General features: G+C 38.8%; 1 protein-coding gene and 1 pseudogene across 3 annotated transcripts in view; one reads left to right on the top strand and one right to left on the bottom strand.

Annotated features, from left to right (window-relative positions):
• Positions 1-8,667, bottom strand: part of ZFYVE9 (zinc finger FYVE-type containing 9) — a 220,095-nt gene extending 211,428 nt beyond the window's left edge. For 2 of the 3 annotated variants that reach the window (XM_043574954.1, XM_043574955.1), the window contains exon 1: positions 8,324-8,652. The gene's annotated coding sequence lies outside the window, so the exon portion shown is untranslated. Of the gene's footprint in view, positions 1-8,323 lie in introns of all 3 variants that reach the window. The other variant, XM_043574953.1, reaches the window with a different exon arrangement.
• Positions 8,543-11,176, top strand: LOC122479396 (annotated as a pseudogene).
• The last annotated feature ends 7,035 nt before the right edge of the window (positions 11,177-18,211 follow it).

Below are 18,211 nucleotides of genomic sequence, written 5' to 3'. Positions count from 1 at the left end.
TGTCCCTTTGAAACAGCATACCTGTATCCTTTGTATAAATACCTAGTAGTGCAATTACTGGGCTGTAGGGTAGTTCTATTTTTAATTTTTTGAGGAACCTCCATACCATTTTCCAGAGTGTCTGCCCCAGTTTGCATTCCCACCAGCAGTGCAAGAGTTCCCTTTTCTCCACATCCTTGCCAACATCTGTTGTTGCCTGAGTTGTTAATTTTAGCCATTCTGACAGGTGTGAGGTGGTATCTCATTGTGGTTTTGATTTGTATTTCCCCAATGATGAGTAATATTGAGCATTTTTTCATGTGTCTCTTAGCCATCTGGACGTCATCTTTGGAACAGTGTCTATTCATGTCTTCTGCCCATTTCTTCACTGGATTATTTGTTTTTTGGATGTTGAGTTTGATAAATTCTTTATACATTTTGGATATTAACCCTTTATCTGATATGTCATTTGCAAATATCTTCTCCCATTCCGTTGGTTGCCTTTTAGTTTTGCTGATTGCTTCCTTTGCTGTGCAGAAGCTTTTTATCTTGATGCAGTTCATTTTTGCCTATGAGCAAAATGTCTCTGGAGATGTGTTGAGTAAGAAGTTGCTGCGGCTGAGGTCAAAAAGGTTTTTGCCTGCTTTCTCCTCTAAGATTTTGATGGCTTCCTGTTTTACATTTAGGTCTTTTATCCATTTTGAGTGTATTTTTGTGTACAGTGTAAGAAGCGGCCCAAGTTCATTCTTCTGTATGTCGCTGTCCAGTTTTCCCAACACCATTTGCTGAAGAGACTGTCTTTATTTCATTGGATATTCTTTCCTGTTTTGTCAAAGATTAGTTGGCCATATGTTTATGGGTCCACTTCTGAGTTCTCTATTCTGTTCCATTGATCTAAGTGTCTATTTTTGTGCCAGTACCAGATTGTCTTGATGGTGACAGCTTTGTAATACATCTTGAAGTCCAGGATTGTGATACCTTCACCTTTGGTTTTCTTTTTCTTTTTTTTTTTTTTTTAATTTTTTTTTTTTTAACGTTTATTTATTTTTGGGACAGAGAGAGACAGAGCATGAACGGGGGAGGGGCAGAGAGAGAGGGAGACACAGAATCGGAAACAGGCTCCAGGGTCCGAGCCATCAGCCCAGAGCCTGACGTGGGGCTCGAACTCACGGACCGCGAGATCGTGACCTGGCTGAAGTCGGACGCCCAACCGACTGCGCCACCCAGGCGCCCCTGGTTTTCTTTTTCAAGATTGCTTTGGCTATTCGGGGTCTTTTCTGGTTCCATACAAATTTTAGGACTATTTGTTCTAGCTCTGTGAAGAATGCTGGTGTTATTTTAATGTTTATTTTTATTTTTTGTATTTAATATTTTATTTTTAAAATAACATATTATATGTTAATTATTTATATTATAATATGTAATCTTTTTATGTTAATATTTATTTTTGAGAGAGAGAAAGAGAAAGGCAGAGCACAAGAGGGGGAGGGGCAGAGAGAGAGGGAGACAGAATCCAAAGCAGGCTCCAAGCTCTGAGCTGTCAGCCCAGAGCCTGATGTGCGGCTTGAACCCATGAACCATGAGATCATGACCTGAGCTGAAGTCAGATGCTTAACCATAAAAGTCAGCATTAAAGGACCTAAAAGTGATCCTAATCAAGTGGGAAAATACTGTGGGAAATCCACTGTATGTAGAATGAAGGTCCAAAACTTGCACTTTGTTTGCTCAAACAATAGCTCCCTGCAGTATTTCCTAACTAGTTTGAAAAAAATTTTTTAAATGTTAGCAAGTCATTATTGCTGACTTTGAACTATGTCCTACAAAATCTCATAGAAAAGCTTTAATATCTTTCATGTGAACAAACAATAGAGGACCATACTATGTACAAGAATAAAGAATAGGGGTGCCTGGCTGGCTCTGCCCATGGAGCATGCAACTCTTGAACTTGGGGTTGTAAGTTCGAGCCCCACGTTGGATGTAGAGATTACTTAAAAATAAAATCTCAGAGGGAGGGGGACAATAACTAAACTGTATTTATATAGAATTATATATCATGGAGAGGTAATGGCAATCCTAAAAATCAGACCGGAGTGCTTAGAAATGTTAATGGGTAAATATGCTATTGGACTCTATCTTTTTAGAAACATTTTAGCAATGAAAGGAAAGCTAAACATAAGGTTTACAACTGCCTTTTGTTAAGAAATATTCTTAGAAGACAACCTGTCAGTTGGAAGTCCCCATACCACTGTCCCCACTACCACCCAAAGTGGTTAACCAGTTCCATCAAGTTCAGTATTTACTAAACAGAAAACTAGAAAGTTCACAGCTTTTATCCTCAAGCCAAAAAGACTCCTTATCCTCAAAGAATCTGGCAATGTATCTGCAAGTAAAAACTTGAACAATTTACCTAATGACTGTTAATGAAAGTTACAATCCTCAAATAGAGACTTAACTTACCACTTCACACCCACTAGGATGGCTCTAATCAAAGAGACAGATAATAACAAGGGTTGGTGAGGATGTGCAGAAACTGGAACCCTCCTACACTTCTGGTGGGAATGTAAATTGGTGGGGTTCCTCAAAAAGGTTTGAACAAAGAGTTATCTTTTGACTCTGGCAATACAACCCTAGGTATATACCCAAGAGAAAGACAAACATTTGTACATGAAATGTTCATAGCAATATTATTCATAACAGCCAAAAGAAAAAAATAACCCAAACTGATGAAGTTGGATAAATAAAATGTGGTATATCCATATAATGGAATACTATTCAGTAGCATAAAGAAATGAAGTACTGATACACGCTACATGGACAAACCCTAAAAACATTATGCTAAAGGAAAGAAACCAGTCACATATCCTATGATTCCATTTATATGAAATATAAATCCATATGGGCAGAAAGTACATTAGTGGTTGCCAAGGGCTGGGTAGATTGGGAGGAAATGGGGAATGATTTCTTTCTGAGGTGATAAAAACGTCTAAAATTACATAATGGTGATATCTGCATAATGCCAAATATACTAACAGCATTGAACTGTGCACTTTAAATGGGTTAATTGTATAGTATTTCAATTATATCTCAATAAGGCTGCTATTAAAAAAAAGGGTCTTGCCTAATATTTTAAATTTAATTGAAATATATATATTCTTCACTTTGTATCTTAAACTTAGTATTATTTCTCTAAAGTTAAAATTATTTCAAAGAGCCAGAAGAACCCAGGACTGAATATACCCAAACTTTTCCTAATTGGTGAAAAATTCTAGACTAATTTTACCATTTCCTTAGGTCTTACTTCTTAAGACTCCTTCCCTCAAAAGGCACTACATTTTCATTTAAATTTAATTAATCCTTAAAACCTAGGGCATGAATTTACTACTTCTGTATTTAAAAAAAATGCAACATAACTACCATTATAAATATTAAGTCACATATCCTCAAGCATATATTATGATAAATAATCAGAAAAAAGGTAAGTCACTACAGAATTATCAATTAAAGAAACTATTATAGTCCAAAGCCTTGGGCCACAAAAGCATTTTTTAAGCTTAAAAAACGAGTGTAAGAATTTTCAACTAAAAGATAATTTACAGAAAAAAATTTAAGATTTTTACAAATAGTTCTATAATATAAAATCCAAATGCCTCAAGATACTTATCAACATGAATTAAGTTCTCCTTCTCCCTTGCCCAATATGAATTCAACAACTTTTTCTTGATATCAACATGTCCAGAGATTTCCTCATCTTTACCTTATTTTATTAAAGGCTATCCAGAAAATATTTCATAAGTACAAAACATTACATACTGTCCTCATTTTTCCAATAGTTCAGCTCTGGAAATGAGCTATTTATAATAATTCAAGAGAAAAAAAATTAGGTACCACTTAATATGTAAAATAGGAAATACTTTTATAAACAGTATTTTCAAATTGTTTTATTAAATAACATTTATTTATAAAGCATAAAGCATTCCACTAACTATGCCATTAAAATACTAACTCTAGGGGCATCTGGGTGGCTCAGTGGTGAAGCGTCTGACTCTTGATCTCCGCTCAGGTGGTGATCTTATGATCCATGAGTTTGAGCCCCACACTGGGCTCTGCACTGCAGAGCCTGCTTGGAAGTCTCTCTCCCTCTCTCTACCCCTACCCATGTGCTCTCTCAGAATAAATAAATAAATTTAAAAAATAAAATAAAATACTAACTCTACTGACACCCTGGTTTCTCCTTAATTTAGCAGTCTTATTCATAATTCAAATTGATCATACTGACTTTATTTCCTGGTTGTAAACTATATAAATAGTGATCTTTCAAGTTCTTTCAAACAGAAATAAACAAGAAGTATATTTTCCACTTTCAGGGTAACAATGATTTGCCAAGATTCATAGAACTAAATTACAGTTCTGATTTATACATTATATCATTTAATCCTCACAATAATTCTGTAAAATGGGTATTATCAGCTTCATTTTATAGAAGAATAATTGAGGCATATGAGAAATGTGTCCAGGGTCCTGCAGGTTATTAGAAAAGACTAGATCCCATATCTGACATATCTATAAAAATCTAGATCTAATCTACTACAGTTTATAAGGAAAAGCCTATGTTTTGAAGATTCTTCAGTTTTTAAATAATGTAAGTTTAATAAATTGATATCATTTGTTGAAAACGAAGTATATGAACTATTTCTATTCAATAACTGTCACCATTTATCTTTCGTTGATTATTATATACTAAGAATGTTGCTCTATATAGTGCAATGCAGCTAAACACACAAGTAAAATAAAGAATCATGTAAAACTCTGAAAATAATGGAAAATGAATAAAACTCAGATAATGTAACAAGCGTACTCTATACAAAGAGAATAGCTCATTTATTCAGTAAAAATGAATGGAGAAATATGTATAATTAAGATCAAAATTGTTTTCTATCAAAAAAATTTTTTTTATTTTTTTTTAACATTTATTTATTTTTGAGACAGAGAGAGAGAGCATGAACAGGGGACAGTCAGAGACAGAGGGAGACACAGAATCTGAAACAGGCTCCAGTCTCTGAGCTGTCAGCACAGAGCCCGACACGGGGCTCGAACTCACGGACCACGAGATCATGACCTGAGCCGAAGTTGGACGCTTAACCGACTGAGCCACCCAGGCGCCCCTCTATCAAAAATTTTTTAGAATTCCAAAAGTAGACTCATTCTTTAAAAAAATTAAAGCTACCACGTTTTAACTCACATAGAAATTCCAAAGCCTAATTTTTGTTTTTGTTTTTCCCAAAAAGAGGAATGGATGTGAACATTTATTGGGTACCTTCTATGAGACAGACCCTGAGCTAATTGCTTTTTATTATTTTTATCTCATGCAACCAGTTCTACCTCCCTGTGATGGGTACTATTACTCCAATTATTACCACACAAGAAGAAACTCAGGATCTAAATGTCACACCACTCAGAGTTGCAGTAAGGATTCCTGCCCACATCTGACTCCATACTCTGCACCACATCATGCAATTGACAAGCATAATACACCCCTCTCCCTGCCGGCCCCACACACCATCCCTTTAAATTTTAAGTTAAAATCCAGGCAATTAGCTCTTAAACAAGCTTTGTGCCTTGCAACTCTTCTGTGGCCAGCACATAACAGGTGCCAAATAAAAGTTTACTGAATGGGATGAACACCAGTAGCTTAGTAACAGAAGAAAAAAATAGGATCATCTTCATTCATTCTTTCTAAGGGAGTTAATCTACAACTACTGGTTACCAGGCAAAATATACAATTTTCTCCTTACAGAATAAAACAGTGAATCAGGAATTAGAAGAAAAGGCAATCACCATATATAAAAATTATTAAAGTTCTTAATATTATATTCTTATATATTAATATAAGAATAAGAATATATTAAGAATATTAATATTCTTAAAGGACAAGCTATTGGATTAAACATTAGAAGCCTTAAAGAGAGAGCTAGCATGTTATACTCAATTGCAACAATTGAGTTTGATCCTGCCTTGAAACAGTTAAACATGTTCTGCTTCCAAAGTTGGCTAGTTGCTAGCAGTGACCATGGTCATTTTTGTGTTTCTTAGAACATCAAAGATAGGACCTGGCACTTAATATTAATAGCTAAAATTTTATAAAGATATTCTACAAATTACAAAACTTTGTCAGCTGAATTTACTCTAAAAGCCTTCCAAGGTAAGTATAATAACTATCTGCATCTTATAGACAATGTCCTCAAAGTCCAAGGAGAGATTAAATGCCAACATAAGTGGCTAGGTATCCTTCTATAACACCACATCTACCAGAAAAAGCTCTCAATATATGTTAATTGAATCACTATCCCTTGAAATATCATTTTTCTTTCTAATATTGTAACACCATCATCTGTTGCTATGAGGAATGATTGTAATGCTGCTTAACACTGATAGCTTTGCTAGAAAACAGATACTGTCATTAGCCTTGGCAAGGTTAGTTAAGCTTTAACTTATTATATCAGTGATTCTCAAACTTTACGACTAAGAATTGGGGAGCTTGATAAAAATAAAACATCCCTGAACTACCATCATCCCTAGAAATTGTGACTCAAGGGACCAGGAATCTGCAAACTTTAATAAGCACTCTCATCTGATTGTAATGTTGGTAATCTTTAGAAACACATTGAGAACCGAACTAGACTTTTTGAAACTTAAACTACACCCCCCCCCGGCAATTTTTTTTTAATCAGGCCAAGTTTTTACATTTATAAACATTTAAGCAAAACCTTAACAGAAACAATCCAAGGCCAGCGCATCTAACTAACAGAACAGGTCCTCAAAAATGTTTACTACACCAAACCTCCCTAGACTTCAGGAGCTTCCCATGCTGCACAGGAGGTAAATCAGGGGTCTTTTAGACAGTTACCCATGTTATTCTGTTTAAATTGATGAATTCAACTATGACTGCAATGTAATTTAGTAAAACATTTTTATAGGTCTTAAACAAATGACTGGATGTTAAACAGTAAAATCGAACAGTTAACTCAACCTGGTAGACAGAAATAATAATAATAATTAAATAGTAATAACTTGAATAATTAATAATTAAATTAATCATAAATCGATAATTTTAAAGTCGCCAACAATACAAGCCCATTTAAAACTTTAAGTGACCATCAAAATGTACTAACTGTAAGATAATGGGTGACTTTTCCCTCACTATTAAATATTTACTGAGAGTTGACACGGTACGATCCTGTACTTTCCGAATTTCCTACAATAAGCATATTTATTTTATTCATGATTATGAAAGTTTCAGAAGTACTTATTAATCCTACAACCTTCATATACATAATAGGAAAACAAGAAAAACCTGTAATCATATTGATCGATCATAAACCATAAACACCCCAAACACCTGACTTAAGTTATCAAACTGTAATCATCACTTCCTTTTTTTCACATTAATACCGAGCAAATTACTTAACTTCTAAAATTTAGAATATGTCCCATTTCCATCAGTATCTGTTACTAAGATAGTTAGCACGACTTTTTAAAATTCTCTTGTCATCCAGTCTATGGATCTATTTAGGTGTAACATTTTTATACCTAGAACTGAGGTATTAAGATATTTACACTCTTTTATTGGGGAGAAGGGGAACAGACCCTTGTTTAAAAACCAAAAAGATATTTTTGTAATTGTATTTATGTAGGAAACTTAGCGCAAAGCTAGGATAGGGCTTTCTCTAAGGCAGACCACTCTCAGGGGCAAAATGTAATAGAAGGCGGCAGGGATGAGCTACCTGCAGGTGATGAAATTTCAGCTCAAATAAAACGCAAACGGTTGTTTTCAACCCAGTCAGATCCGTGAATGACACTCGGGAGTACCAAGGGCTCTCAGGGCCCCGCACTTTCCGCACTCCAATTCTCACCAGCCCTCCCACCCCTCCCCCCGGGACTCTGCGGGACTCGCTACCGGGGCGCGGAAAAGCGGAGGCTGTTTGCAAACAGGCGTCCTCTGCCTCCCTCCTGGATGTAGGTGCCGGGCCCGGGGTAAGAGGCTGAGCTCGGCCCGGGTCCGGGGCCAACCCGAAAGGTGCCAGTGCCCCCGCCAGCAGTGCCGCTCCACACACACCGGGCCGCGCAGGAACCGAGGCCAGGCGAGAGCTTCCCGGCGGCGCGGGGCCTACTCACCCCCACGCGCCTCCCGGGGGACGCGGAGAAGGGTTGAGGGCCCAGAGCCGCGGGGTGGGGGAGGGGGCCGCAGCGGCAGGACGCCCCGTCCGCCCGGCCCGAAGGCTGCTGCCAGGGCCCTTCCCCGTGGCGGAAGGCCAGCGAGCCCGGGACCGCGCCGCGCCACACTCACCTCGAGCAGTGGCCGCCGCCGCCTCAGCATGGCCGAGGGGGTCGTCCCTAAGCCGACAGCCTCCTCCGGAGGGCACCGGCGCGGCCCCAGGCGCCGCTGCGAAGCCTCCCGCTCCTGAAAGGGCTGTGGTCACCGCTGCTGCTAAGGCCCAGCGCCCGCCGAGCCGCATCGGGCTCCGGGACCGCCGCAGCCACGCGGATCCCGGAGGAGCGCCGCTGAACCGGGCCGGGGGCTCAAGGCTGCGGCGGGACGACCGAGGTGCTGCAGGCGGGGATCCTCGGCGAAGCCTCCAGCGTCGCCGTGGCCGCTCCTGCCGCCGGCGCCGCTGGGCCACAGCGCCCCCTGGACCCCACGCCCGGCTACGGCGCCGGGACTGCGGCGGCCGCCCGGGCACGAGCCGCAGGGAACGCGGGGGAGCGCGGCCTGGGGATGGCGGGGGCCTAGCGCTCGCTGCGCTGCCCTCGGCCCCCGGCCCGCCCCCGACGATTCCTCCTTGGAGGCAGAAGCCCCTCGATCCCCACCGACCGTGGCGAGCCCCCGCCCCACTCCCAGCCCTCAGGCCCTGAGCGCCTTTGCACCTTTTCCTTCTCTCCAGAAGGTACGTGAACGTTTCTGTCGCTCGGACGTTCACCTGAGAGCAGGAGGTGAGGGAATATGCTCGTTTTCATCTCTCATGATTCAAGAGGGATCCCTTCTAATCCCTTCAGTGTGTCTGGGTGTAACAAGAGCGACCCAGAACCAACCTTTTACACACACATACACACACACACTCCTTTCCCAAAACAGATGAAGGAATTGTCTTTGACCTTAACTTTTTTTGGATTTACTGTGCTGATCGTTACAGAAATGTCCTACAGATACTAAATCCTTAATCCCAAACCGCCCCCAAAATTAGAAAAAAATAATATGCCGAGCAAGAGAATAGCCAACGGGTTGTCCTGAAATTCATAAACAACTTAAAGGTAAGAAAAAACCATCCATCTTTTCTAACGAACCCCCTCCCCCACCTCTACCTCTACTCTTTCATCCCAACCCCTGCCAAATCCCAGGTAAGGCTCTGAAGGAAGGAAATTGTTACTGAGCGGGGACTGTGGAATCATTCTGTTTACATATACCCCATATTCGATCCCATTCAAGCTCTAGAATGCAAGCATCAGAACCAAAAACAATAGAAACAAAAAGACCAGTTAGAGGGGAAATAAGTAGGGAAAGAAATTCTTCAAATCCTCTGGTCCCAAATTTCCCAAATAACAGTACATTATTTTATCATAGAGTGCTATAGTAGAATGAACAGGGACTTTGGTGGTGGACTGTTCCTGATCCTACCAATTCCAGCTCTGTCATGGTTAGCTTTATGACCCTGGGCAAGTTACATAATATTTCGGAACCTGGGTTTTCTAATGCCTGCCTTGCTGCTTGTTGTGAAAACTGGAGATAATTTATGTGAAAGAACTGGCCTAGAGAAGATACTCAATAAATGTTAGTTCCAATTATTGTTGGTTCCAAAACACCCTTTCAGTCTTTCTTAGATTCAAGATTGTTCTCATCTGTGTTCTTTCTCTCTTAATCTCTGTATGTAAATATATTCCTATCAAAAGATGAGTGCATCAGAAAAGAAAAAAAATGGATGCATTGTTCTTTATCATCCCTAGTCTGGGTAAAATTTCCCTAATGGATTTATATAACATAACTCTACTGTAGAAAAATAGAGTTTAATACACTGGATGCTATAACATTCTATTGCATAGCAGATGTTAGCATAAAACTAGTATATTTTCTGTATATAAAAATTATAAGGCAATCTCACCTTACCTTAGGTTATGTCCTAATAATAATAAATCTTAATGAGAACATTATATAAGGTCTCTGGGAACTTTCAAATAATAATTGAGCAGCCACCTTAGAGAAAATATGACCTTACAGCTCTCTTCCAATCAATGAAAGCTGTTCCTGTTATTGTACAATCCTGAGCGTGCCTTCACCACCTACTTCTGAGTCACATTACAAAAAAAAAAAATCACTATCCCCTTTTTATAAAAAGAGAAACTGGGGCTCCGAGGGAAACTATGATTCATCCTCATAACAACTCTGAATTAAGTACTATACTACCACCATTTTACATGTGAAATACATCTACCTAAGGGAAAGCTGGAAGTATACCCTGAATTCCTTCATTCTCCCTTCTGATGCCCCTAATAGTCCTTTCTACAATATTCAGAAAATGCTGTAAGAGTAAGTTACTGTTGCTAAAAATTTTCAATCTAGAGAAATGGGCCCTTTCATTTAGATTAGTTTGGCAACCCAACATTAGTACTGCTTTCCAGGCTTGGTTCACTACCACCACAGGAAATCTGCATTTGTTTATGAATAATCATGCTACCCAGGGTGTAGCTACTGCTTGAAGATGATTCATTTGTTCCCAGGACCAGTTTCCTCTTGCTTCACACTTTCTCCCCTTCTATGTTGCTGAAAGAGACTGTCTTTATCATCACTACCACCTCCCAGATCATAGTAATTACTATAAATCCTTTCATCTATAATTTCATTCTGTCATTCAACTCTTCCTACCCAGTGTGCTCTCTGCTCCTGAAATATCTCTCATCTGTTTTCCCCTCTTCTGTTAATTTTAATCTTTTACCTGCCATCAATTGCTTTAGTTACCCCACTCTCAATTTTGTTTTGATTTCCACAACTATACAGTGACTCTAAAATACCTCTTTATTTGTAACCTGGTAGACCTTCCCGCTTTCATTTTTGTGCCATATCCTATAGAAAGCCAGTATTCTAAAAATAGTTTCTCCACATGAGTTAAAGCTGTAGCACCCCAATCAAAATTTTCTTTGCCCTTTAAAATTTGTTCTTAGGGGCGCCTGGGTGGCGCAGTCAGGTGAGCGTCCGACTTCAGCCAGGTCACGATCTTACGGTCCGTGAGTTCGAGCCCCGCGTTGGGCTCTGGGCTGATGGCTCAGAGCCTGGAGCCTGTTTCCGATTCTGTGTCTCCCTCTCTCTCTGCCCCTCCCCCGTTCATGCTCTGTCTCTGTCCCAAAAATAAATAAACGTTGAAAAAATAAATAAATAAATAAATAAAATAAAATTTGTTCTTAAAAATTAAGGCCTTGGGGCACCTGGCCAGCTCAGTTAGAAGAGCATGCAACTCTTGAGCTCAGTATCCTGAGTTCAAGCCCCATGGTTGGTGTAGAGATTACTAAAAAAATAATAATAAACTTAAAAAAAATTCAGTTCTTTTACTTGTCAATTATACCTCAATAAAACTGGGGAGAAATCAGGCCAAAAAGATACCCATTTCCTGGCTTTGTCAATGGCAAAGGAGTGATCCTTAACTCTTGTTTCTGTCCTGGACAATTGGTTGTTGAGCCTGATAAATTCTACTTCTTGCTTTTATTGAATTTTTCTCTTCTCCAACTCCACTGCCACCCACTATGGTCTAAGGTATATGCTCAACAAATTATATGTGCAGGGGTGCCTTGGTGGCTCAGTTGGTTAAGCATCTGACTCTTGATTTGGGCTCAGGTCATGACGTCAGGCTCTGTGCTGACAGTGCAGAGCCTGCTTGGGATTCCCTCTGTCTTCCTCTGTCTCTGCCCGTCCCCTGCTCACACTCTCTCTAAAAAATAGATATATAAACATTTAAAAAAATAAAATATATGTGCAATGAATGAAAAGAAGGAAAGGATGGAGGAAAGAGGAATGAATGAATATTATATTTGTGTATGAGTAGATACTGTATAAAAGTTTGTTTAAAAGAAGGCACAAAACCTCTTTGATGCTCCCAATAATCTTTGTGCTTCTCAATTTGTAAGTCGTCATCACTACACTGTCAGTCTCTGTTTACCTGTATGTCTCTCCTATGAGATTTTGAGCCCTGTGAGCCAGGTTCAGTGTTTGATTCATCTCTGTGTCCCCACAACCAGTCTCTACACAGAATACAGCTCAGAGAATATTAAACTGGACTAAGCTGTCTTAGCCTGATGTGCATCAAGCTAGTGTATTCCACTCATTCAGTGAGTGACTTTTTTAGGCCTTTCCTTTTAACTTCCAGGGGCCACCAAAGAGTAAGACTCCCCTTCAACCAGTGATTGCCCTGCACCCCAGCCTGCTGCTGCCAGCTACAGCCCTCCACACCCATCTACAATCACCAACCACAGCCAGGAGTCAAACCCAGAATTCAGCCTGTTACCAAACGAGCAAGCTTTAGAGCAAGCCATAAGTCAGTAAAGCAGCACAAACTTAAAAAGGAAATCGGGGGCATTTAGGAGTTTGTTAGGTCACTTGAGTCATTTAAAAAACAACAAGCCAATTCCCATTTTGGGAATCAAACATAAGTAAGTAATTAAATATGTGAACAAATATGTGCAAAAAGAAATTTATTATATATTTTACTGTAGGTTTATGACAAAAATATAAGGGAAACTAAATGTATTAAATGAATCACAGTATACACATTAAAATATTATTCATTAACAGTTGTGTTTTTAAAGAATTTCAAATGGCATTGAAAACTGCTCATGATTCAATATCAAATTTAAAAAAACAGTGTTAAGTAAAAAAGACCATTATATGATCCCAATTATGTTTTTATATATTTATTAAATATATAAATTAAATATTTAGAAGGAAATAGTGGAAAATATTTATGGGATATTTAAACTTTTTAAATAATTTCAGATTTAGGGGGCACCCAGATGGCTCAGTCGGTTAAGTATCTGATTCTTAATTTTGGCTCAGGTTATTATCCACAGGGTTGTGGGATTGAGCCCTACTTAGCGTGGAGCCTGCTTAAAATCCTCTCACCCTCTGCCCCTTTCCCCCACTCATGCTTTCTCTCTAAAAAAAAGTAATAATAATAATAATAATAATAATAATTTCAGATTTAAAGAAAATTTGCAAAAAAACTACAAAAAATTCCTGTATATCTCTCACCCACATCTAACCACATTGGCTTTATTATTCTTGCTCACTTTATGTGTGCACTTGCTGCCATTCTTGCTTTTTCTTCAGTCTCTATAGAGAGATATACATAGTTGTATAAACAAACTATTGTAATTATTTTCTGACCCATTTATTTTTTAGTGCATTTCCTCAAAACAAAGTACAAATATCACAGTACAATTAGCAAAATCAGAAACTTATCATTGATACAATATTATAATCTAATCTATGACTTTATTCAGATTTTGCCACTTGTCGCACCAATATTCTTACAGACACACGCACAAAATAATAATTGTTTTTTTCTGCTCTAAGATCCAGTGCAAGATCACACATTATAGTAGGTTGTTAAATCTCTTTCATTTTCTCTAATCTGTAACAGTTTCTCAGTCTTTGTCTTTTATGACCTTGACGCTTTTAAAGAATACAGGCCATTTATTTTGTTAAATATCCCTCAATTTGTGTTTGTCTGATTTTTTCTTCTTGATTAGATTCAAGTTATGCATTTTCGGCAGGAATACCACAGAATTGATGTTGTGTCTTTCTTAATGCATCATGAGGCATGTGATACCTGTATGTCCCATCACTGGTAATAACTTTGGTCACTTGGTTAATTAAGGTGGTATCTGCCAGGTTTATCCAGTGTAAAGTAACTAGTTTGCTTTTTGTAATTAATAAATATCTTGTGGGGAGATTTTTTGGGATAACACACAAGTTTTAACATTTACTGATAATTCTTGCTTGAATCAGTTATGACAATAGAGGTTGCCAAATGATAATTTTCTAGTTCCATCATTATCGTTCCTTACACATTTTTTATTTGTCTTCTTATTATATGGGAGAGCTTCTTGCTTCTTCACCATTTATTCATTTATCAATGTATTGATTTATATCAGAATGAGCTCATCAATTTTTATTCTATGAATTATATAATCACTATAAAAATACTTTCAGGTTTGGCTGGGTTCTGTGTTCTTTTATCATCTCCTCATTATTTTTTAAGCATTTCCCTTAGTTTCTGGCACTACATCCCAGGATCACTTTGTGCTTTCCCAGTGACTAGAATCACCCATTTCCTCTCACAGCCCTAGTTCTATTTAGTGGAGGATGGTATTTAAAAATCAAGATCTAGGTAGTAGGTGTGCTCATTGCCACTACAGGGCCATCGCTTCTGAGCTCTCTCAGTGAGTAAAGCTAGGAAACACACACACATCCCTCGCTTTTATTTGAACATCATTTTTACTTTAAAGAAAAATAGACTATGGTTATTCAGATGTGGGAATTTGGCAGACATTTTCTGGAAAGTAAAAATGAAGCATGTCACTTCAAGGAAAAGGAGTAATAGTATTTGTTGCCAGTAATAAAATGCAAGCTTTCAAGTAATAATTAGAATTTTGGAAAACTTATATTCACCACCATAAACTCAACATCTTCCAAACTTTTCTGAAGACATGGGTGGTGATATTAACAAATGTTGTGGAGTGTTGGTTTTTTTTAATTATATAGTGAAATGTGTCAACATTGGTAGGTCTACATAACTCAGCTGGTATTTTTTTCAAATGACCAATGCATGATGTTACAAAAACATATATGGATCAAATATCCCGTTAAAGTGTACTATAGACCAAAGGATCTTAATGAGACAGAGTACAAAAAAGTTCATTGATAATGGTTTCAGATTCCACATTGCAGCAACCTTTAAGGAATTACCACTTGTCAAGTTTTGATGTAGTATCAAAGAAAATATCCGCAAGTATCTGAAATGGCTATTAAAATACTCCTCACTTTTCTAACTACAGGACAGATTTTCTTCATATACATCAACTAAAACAACATATCCCAACAGATTGAATGCAGAAGCAGATTATGATAAGCCAGCTGTCTTCTAGTGAACTAACTTTAAAGAGATTTGCAAAAATGCAAATAATACCATTCTTCTTACTATATTTTTGTTTTGGAATATACAGTTACCTTTATTAAAGTGAGTTATTTATGTTAACACACAATGAGTTCACTATTGTTATTTTAAATGAATAATTGCCTTAAAATGTTTTTTTAGTTTTAATTTCAAAGATGATAAATATCAATAGATATAATCCATATAAACAAAGAACTGTGGGGTCCTTGATAATTTTTAAGAGAGTAAAGGGGGCCTGTGACCAAAATGTTTGAGAACCACTTCAAGTTTATTCAACCATTCTCCTATGTGAAGATATTTAGGCTGTTTCCAGTATTTTGCATTACAAACAATGTTGCAATGAATAATTTTGTACATGTGTGTTTTTCTATTTTTTTTTAATTTTTTTTCAACATTTATTTATTTTTGGGACAGAGAGAGACAGAGCATGAACGGGGGAGGGGCAGAGAGAGAGGGAGACACAGAATCGGAAACAGGCTCCAGGCTCTGAGCCATCAGCCCAGAGCCTGACGCGGGGCTCGAACTCACGGACCGCGAGATCGTGACCTGGCTGAAGTCGGACGCTTAACCGACTGTGCCACCCAGGCGCCCCAATGTGTGTTTTTCTAATGTTGAAGATGTATCTTTAGGGTAAATTCTTGGAAGTGAAATATCTCAGTCAAAAGATAAATGCTGGGGTGCTTGAGTGGCTCAGTCAGTTGAGTGTCTGACTCTTGATTTTGAGTCAGGTCATGATCTCACAGTTGTGAGATCCAGCTCTGCATTGGGCTCCACATGGAGCCTGCTTAAGTTCTCTCTCTCTCCCTCTGCCCCACCCCCCTGCTCATGCATGCTTTCTCTCCCTCTCAAAAAAACAAGCAAAAAAACAACCCAAAAGATAAATGCATATGTAGTTTTGTTAGCTCTCACCAAATTCCCCTTACCAAGGGTTGTGCCTCACTGCTATCATTGCCTCTATCCCCTACCAACACAAATCCTTTCTGTCAAACTTGATATAATAAGAGATCTAACACTTTCAAGACTATGTAGTGGACAAAGCTTTGGAACAAGACAGCCATGGATTCACATCCTGAGTAATTACTAGATATGAACAGAAGGACCTGTTTTCTCATCAAAAAAATGAAGCTAATGTGTGTTATATATACAAGGAATTGGCACATAGTAGGTGCTCATTAAATGGTAATGGTTGTTATTATCTGAATCTCTCTGGGCAAGTAAGTGTGGTTGTCAGGGTCGACCAGCACAGATATCCTATATTCCTTGAGGCATTGGAACTACAGAAGATGCTAACAATAAGAGAGAATATAGAGTTGCCTTGGGAGATACCTAGGGTGCAAGAAGAAAACAGGTCACCTAAACCAGAAAAGAGGCCACAAGTAGATGCTAAAACCTAGAGCACAAAGCCAAGAGTCTGGGCAATGAGAGCAAAGAACGGTTTGTTAATTCAATCAGTTGCTCAACTATTTACTGAACACTACTATTTACCAGGCACTATGTTCTATGGTAAGCAAGGTACTGCCTCTGCACTTAAGGAATTATCATCTGCCTGATAGAGGCAGATGAGAAAATAGTTATGATTTTAGAGGGTAAGCATAGTGTGCTATAGGAACACAAATCAGGGACATCTGACCCAAACATAAGGGTTGGGCAAGACTTTTTAGAGGAAATGATACCTGAACAGAGATCTGAAGAGTGGCTAGGACTTAGGTAGGTAAAAATTGGGTGGAGGAGTAGGAGGGGAGTAGATAGGGAAAGAACACATTCCGGCAGCAGAAATAAAATGTGCAAAACTTAGAGGCAACTATATGGCTCAGTTGGTTGAGTGTCTGACTTTGGCTCAGGTCATGATCTCCCAGTCTGTGGGTTTGAGTCCTGCATCACTCTGAGCTGTTGGCACCGAGCCTGGAGCCTGCTTCGTATTTTGTGTCTCCCTCTGTCTCTGCCCCTCCCTCACTTGTGCTCTGTTGCTCTCTCTCTCTCAAAAATAAACATTAAAAAAAAATAATGTGCAAAATCTAGAGGCAAGAGAAAGCATGATGTGTTTGGAGAACTGTGAGAGCTGTTTTGGCTGAGACAGTAAGGGCAAGATTGGGAGCAGTGACAGCTAAGGCAGGGACCAAATCAGGAAAGGCCTTATAATTCATATAAAGGGCTTTATATTTTATCTTATGGGTGATGGGAAGCCATTAGAGCTTTAAGCTGGTCTAAAATGTTTGCTTTTAGAAAAGATCACTTTAACTGTTGTAGAAACTAGAAAATACACATTTGGAGACAAGGAAGCCATTTATAAGTGTCTCTTGCAGTAATCCAGGCAAAAGTGATGGTGACCTGAGTTAGGGTAGTGTAGGGAGAGTGGTGATCTCGGGAGACAAAATCATCAAGCTGTGACTGGGTTGGCATGTGAAAAAGAGGGCGAAGTCAAAGGAGACACTTGGGTTTCCGGCTTGGGCAACTTGGTAGTCAGTGGTATCAGAGAGGGAGACAGTAGGGGAGGAGGAGGAGGCTTGGGGGAAAAAATGATAAGTGCTGCTTTAACATGTTGACAGATTAGGAAACTGAGGTTTGGAGAAGTGAAGTTATTTGTCTAAGGTGATTGTAAGTGGCAGAGCTAAGATTCCAGCTCAGGTCCATCTGACTACACATTTCCTTGTTGCTTCAGCATGGCCACACCTCCTCCCACACTTAGAATGGGAATGTGCACCAACCACCAGGGAGGGGAAAACCACTGCAAGCATTTATAATGTGAGTGCAATGCTTTCATATACATCAAATTTGACTGAATAATAACACAAGAGTGTGTTTGCATAAGCATAAACATTATTATTAACACTGTTCAGGGTGACTCACACTGCCATCCTCTGGTCCCAGAAGGGAAGTATTAGGATACACTTGACATTGGGGAATATTTATGATGTATTTTTCTTAAGAATTACATATGAGGTAGCATGGCATTTATGGTACAGTAGAAAGACCCTGGGTTAGAGACTAGACACCTGGGTTCTAATGATACAGATAATCTA

The sequence above is a fragment of the Prionailurus bengalensis genome, chromosome C1, assembly GCF_016509475.1.
Source record: "Prionailurus bengalensis isolate Pbe53 chromosome C1, Fcat_Pben_1.1_paternal_pri, whole genome shotgun sequence".
Taxonomy (NCBI): Eukaryota; Metazoa; Chordata; class Mammalia; order Carnivora; family Felidae; genus Prionailurus; species Prionailurus bengalensis.
This window is presented reverse-complemented; position numbering and strand designations above follow the sequence as displayed.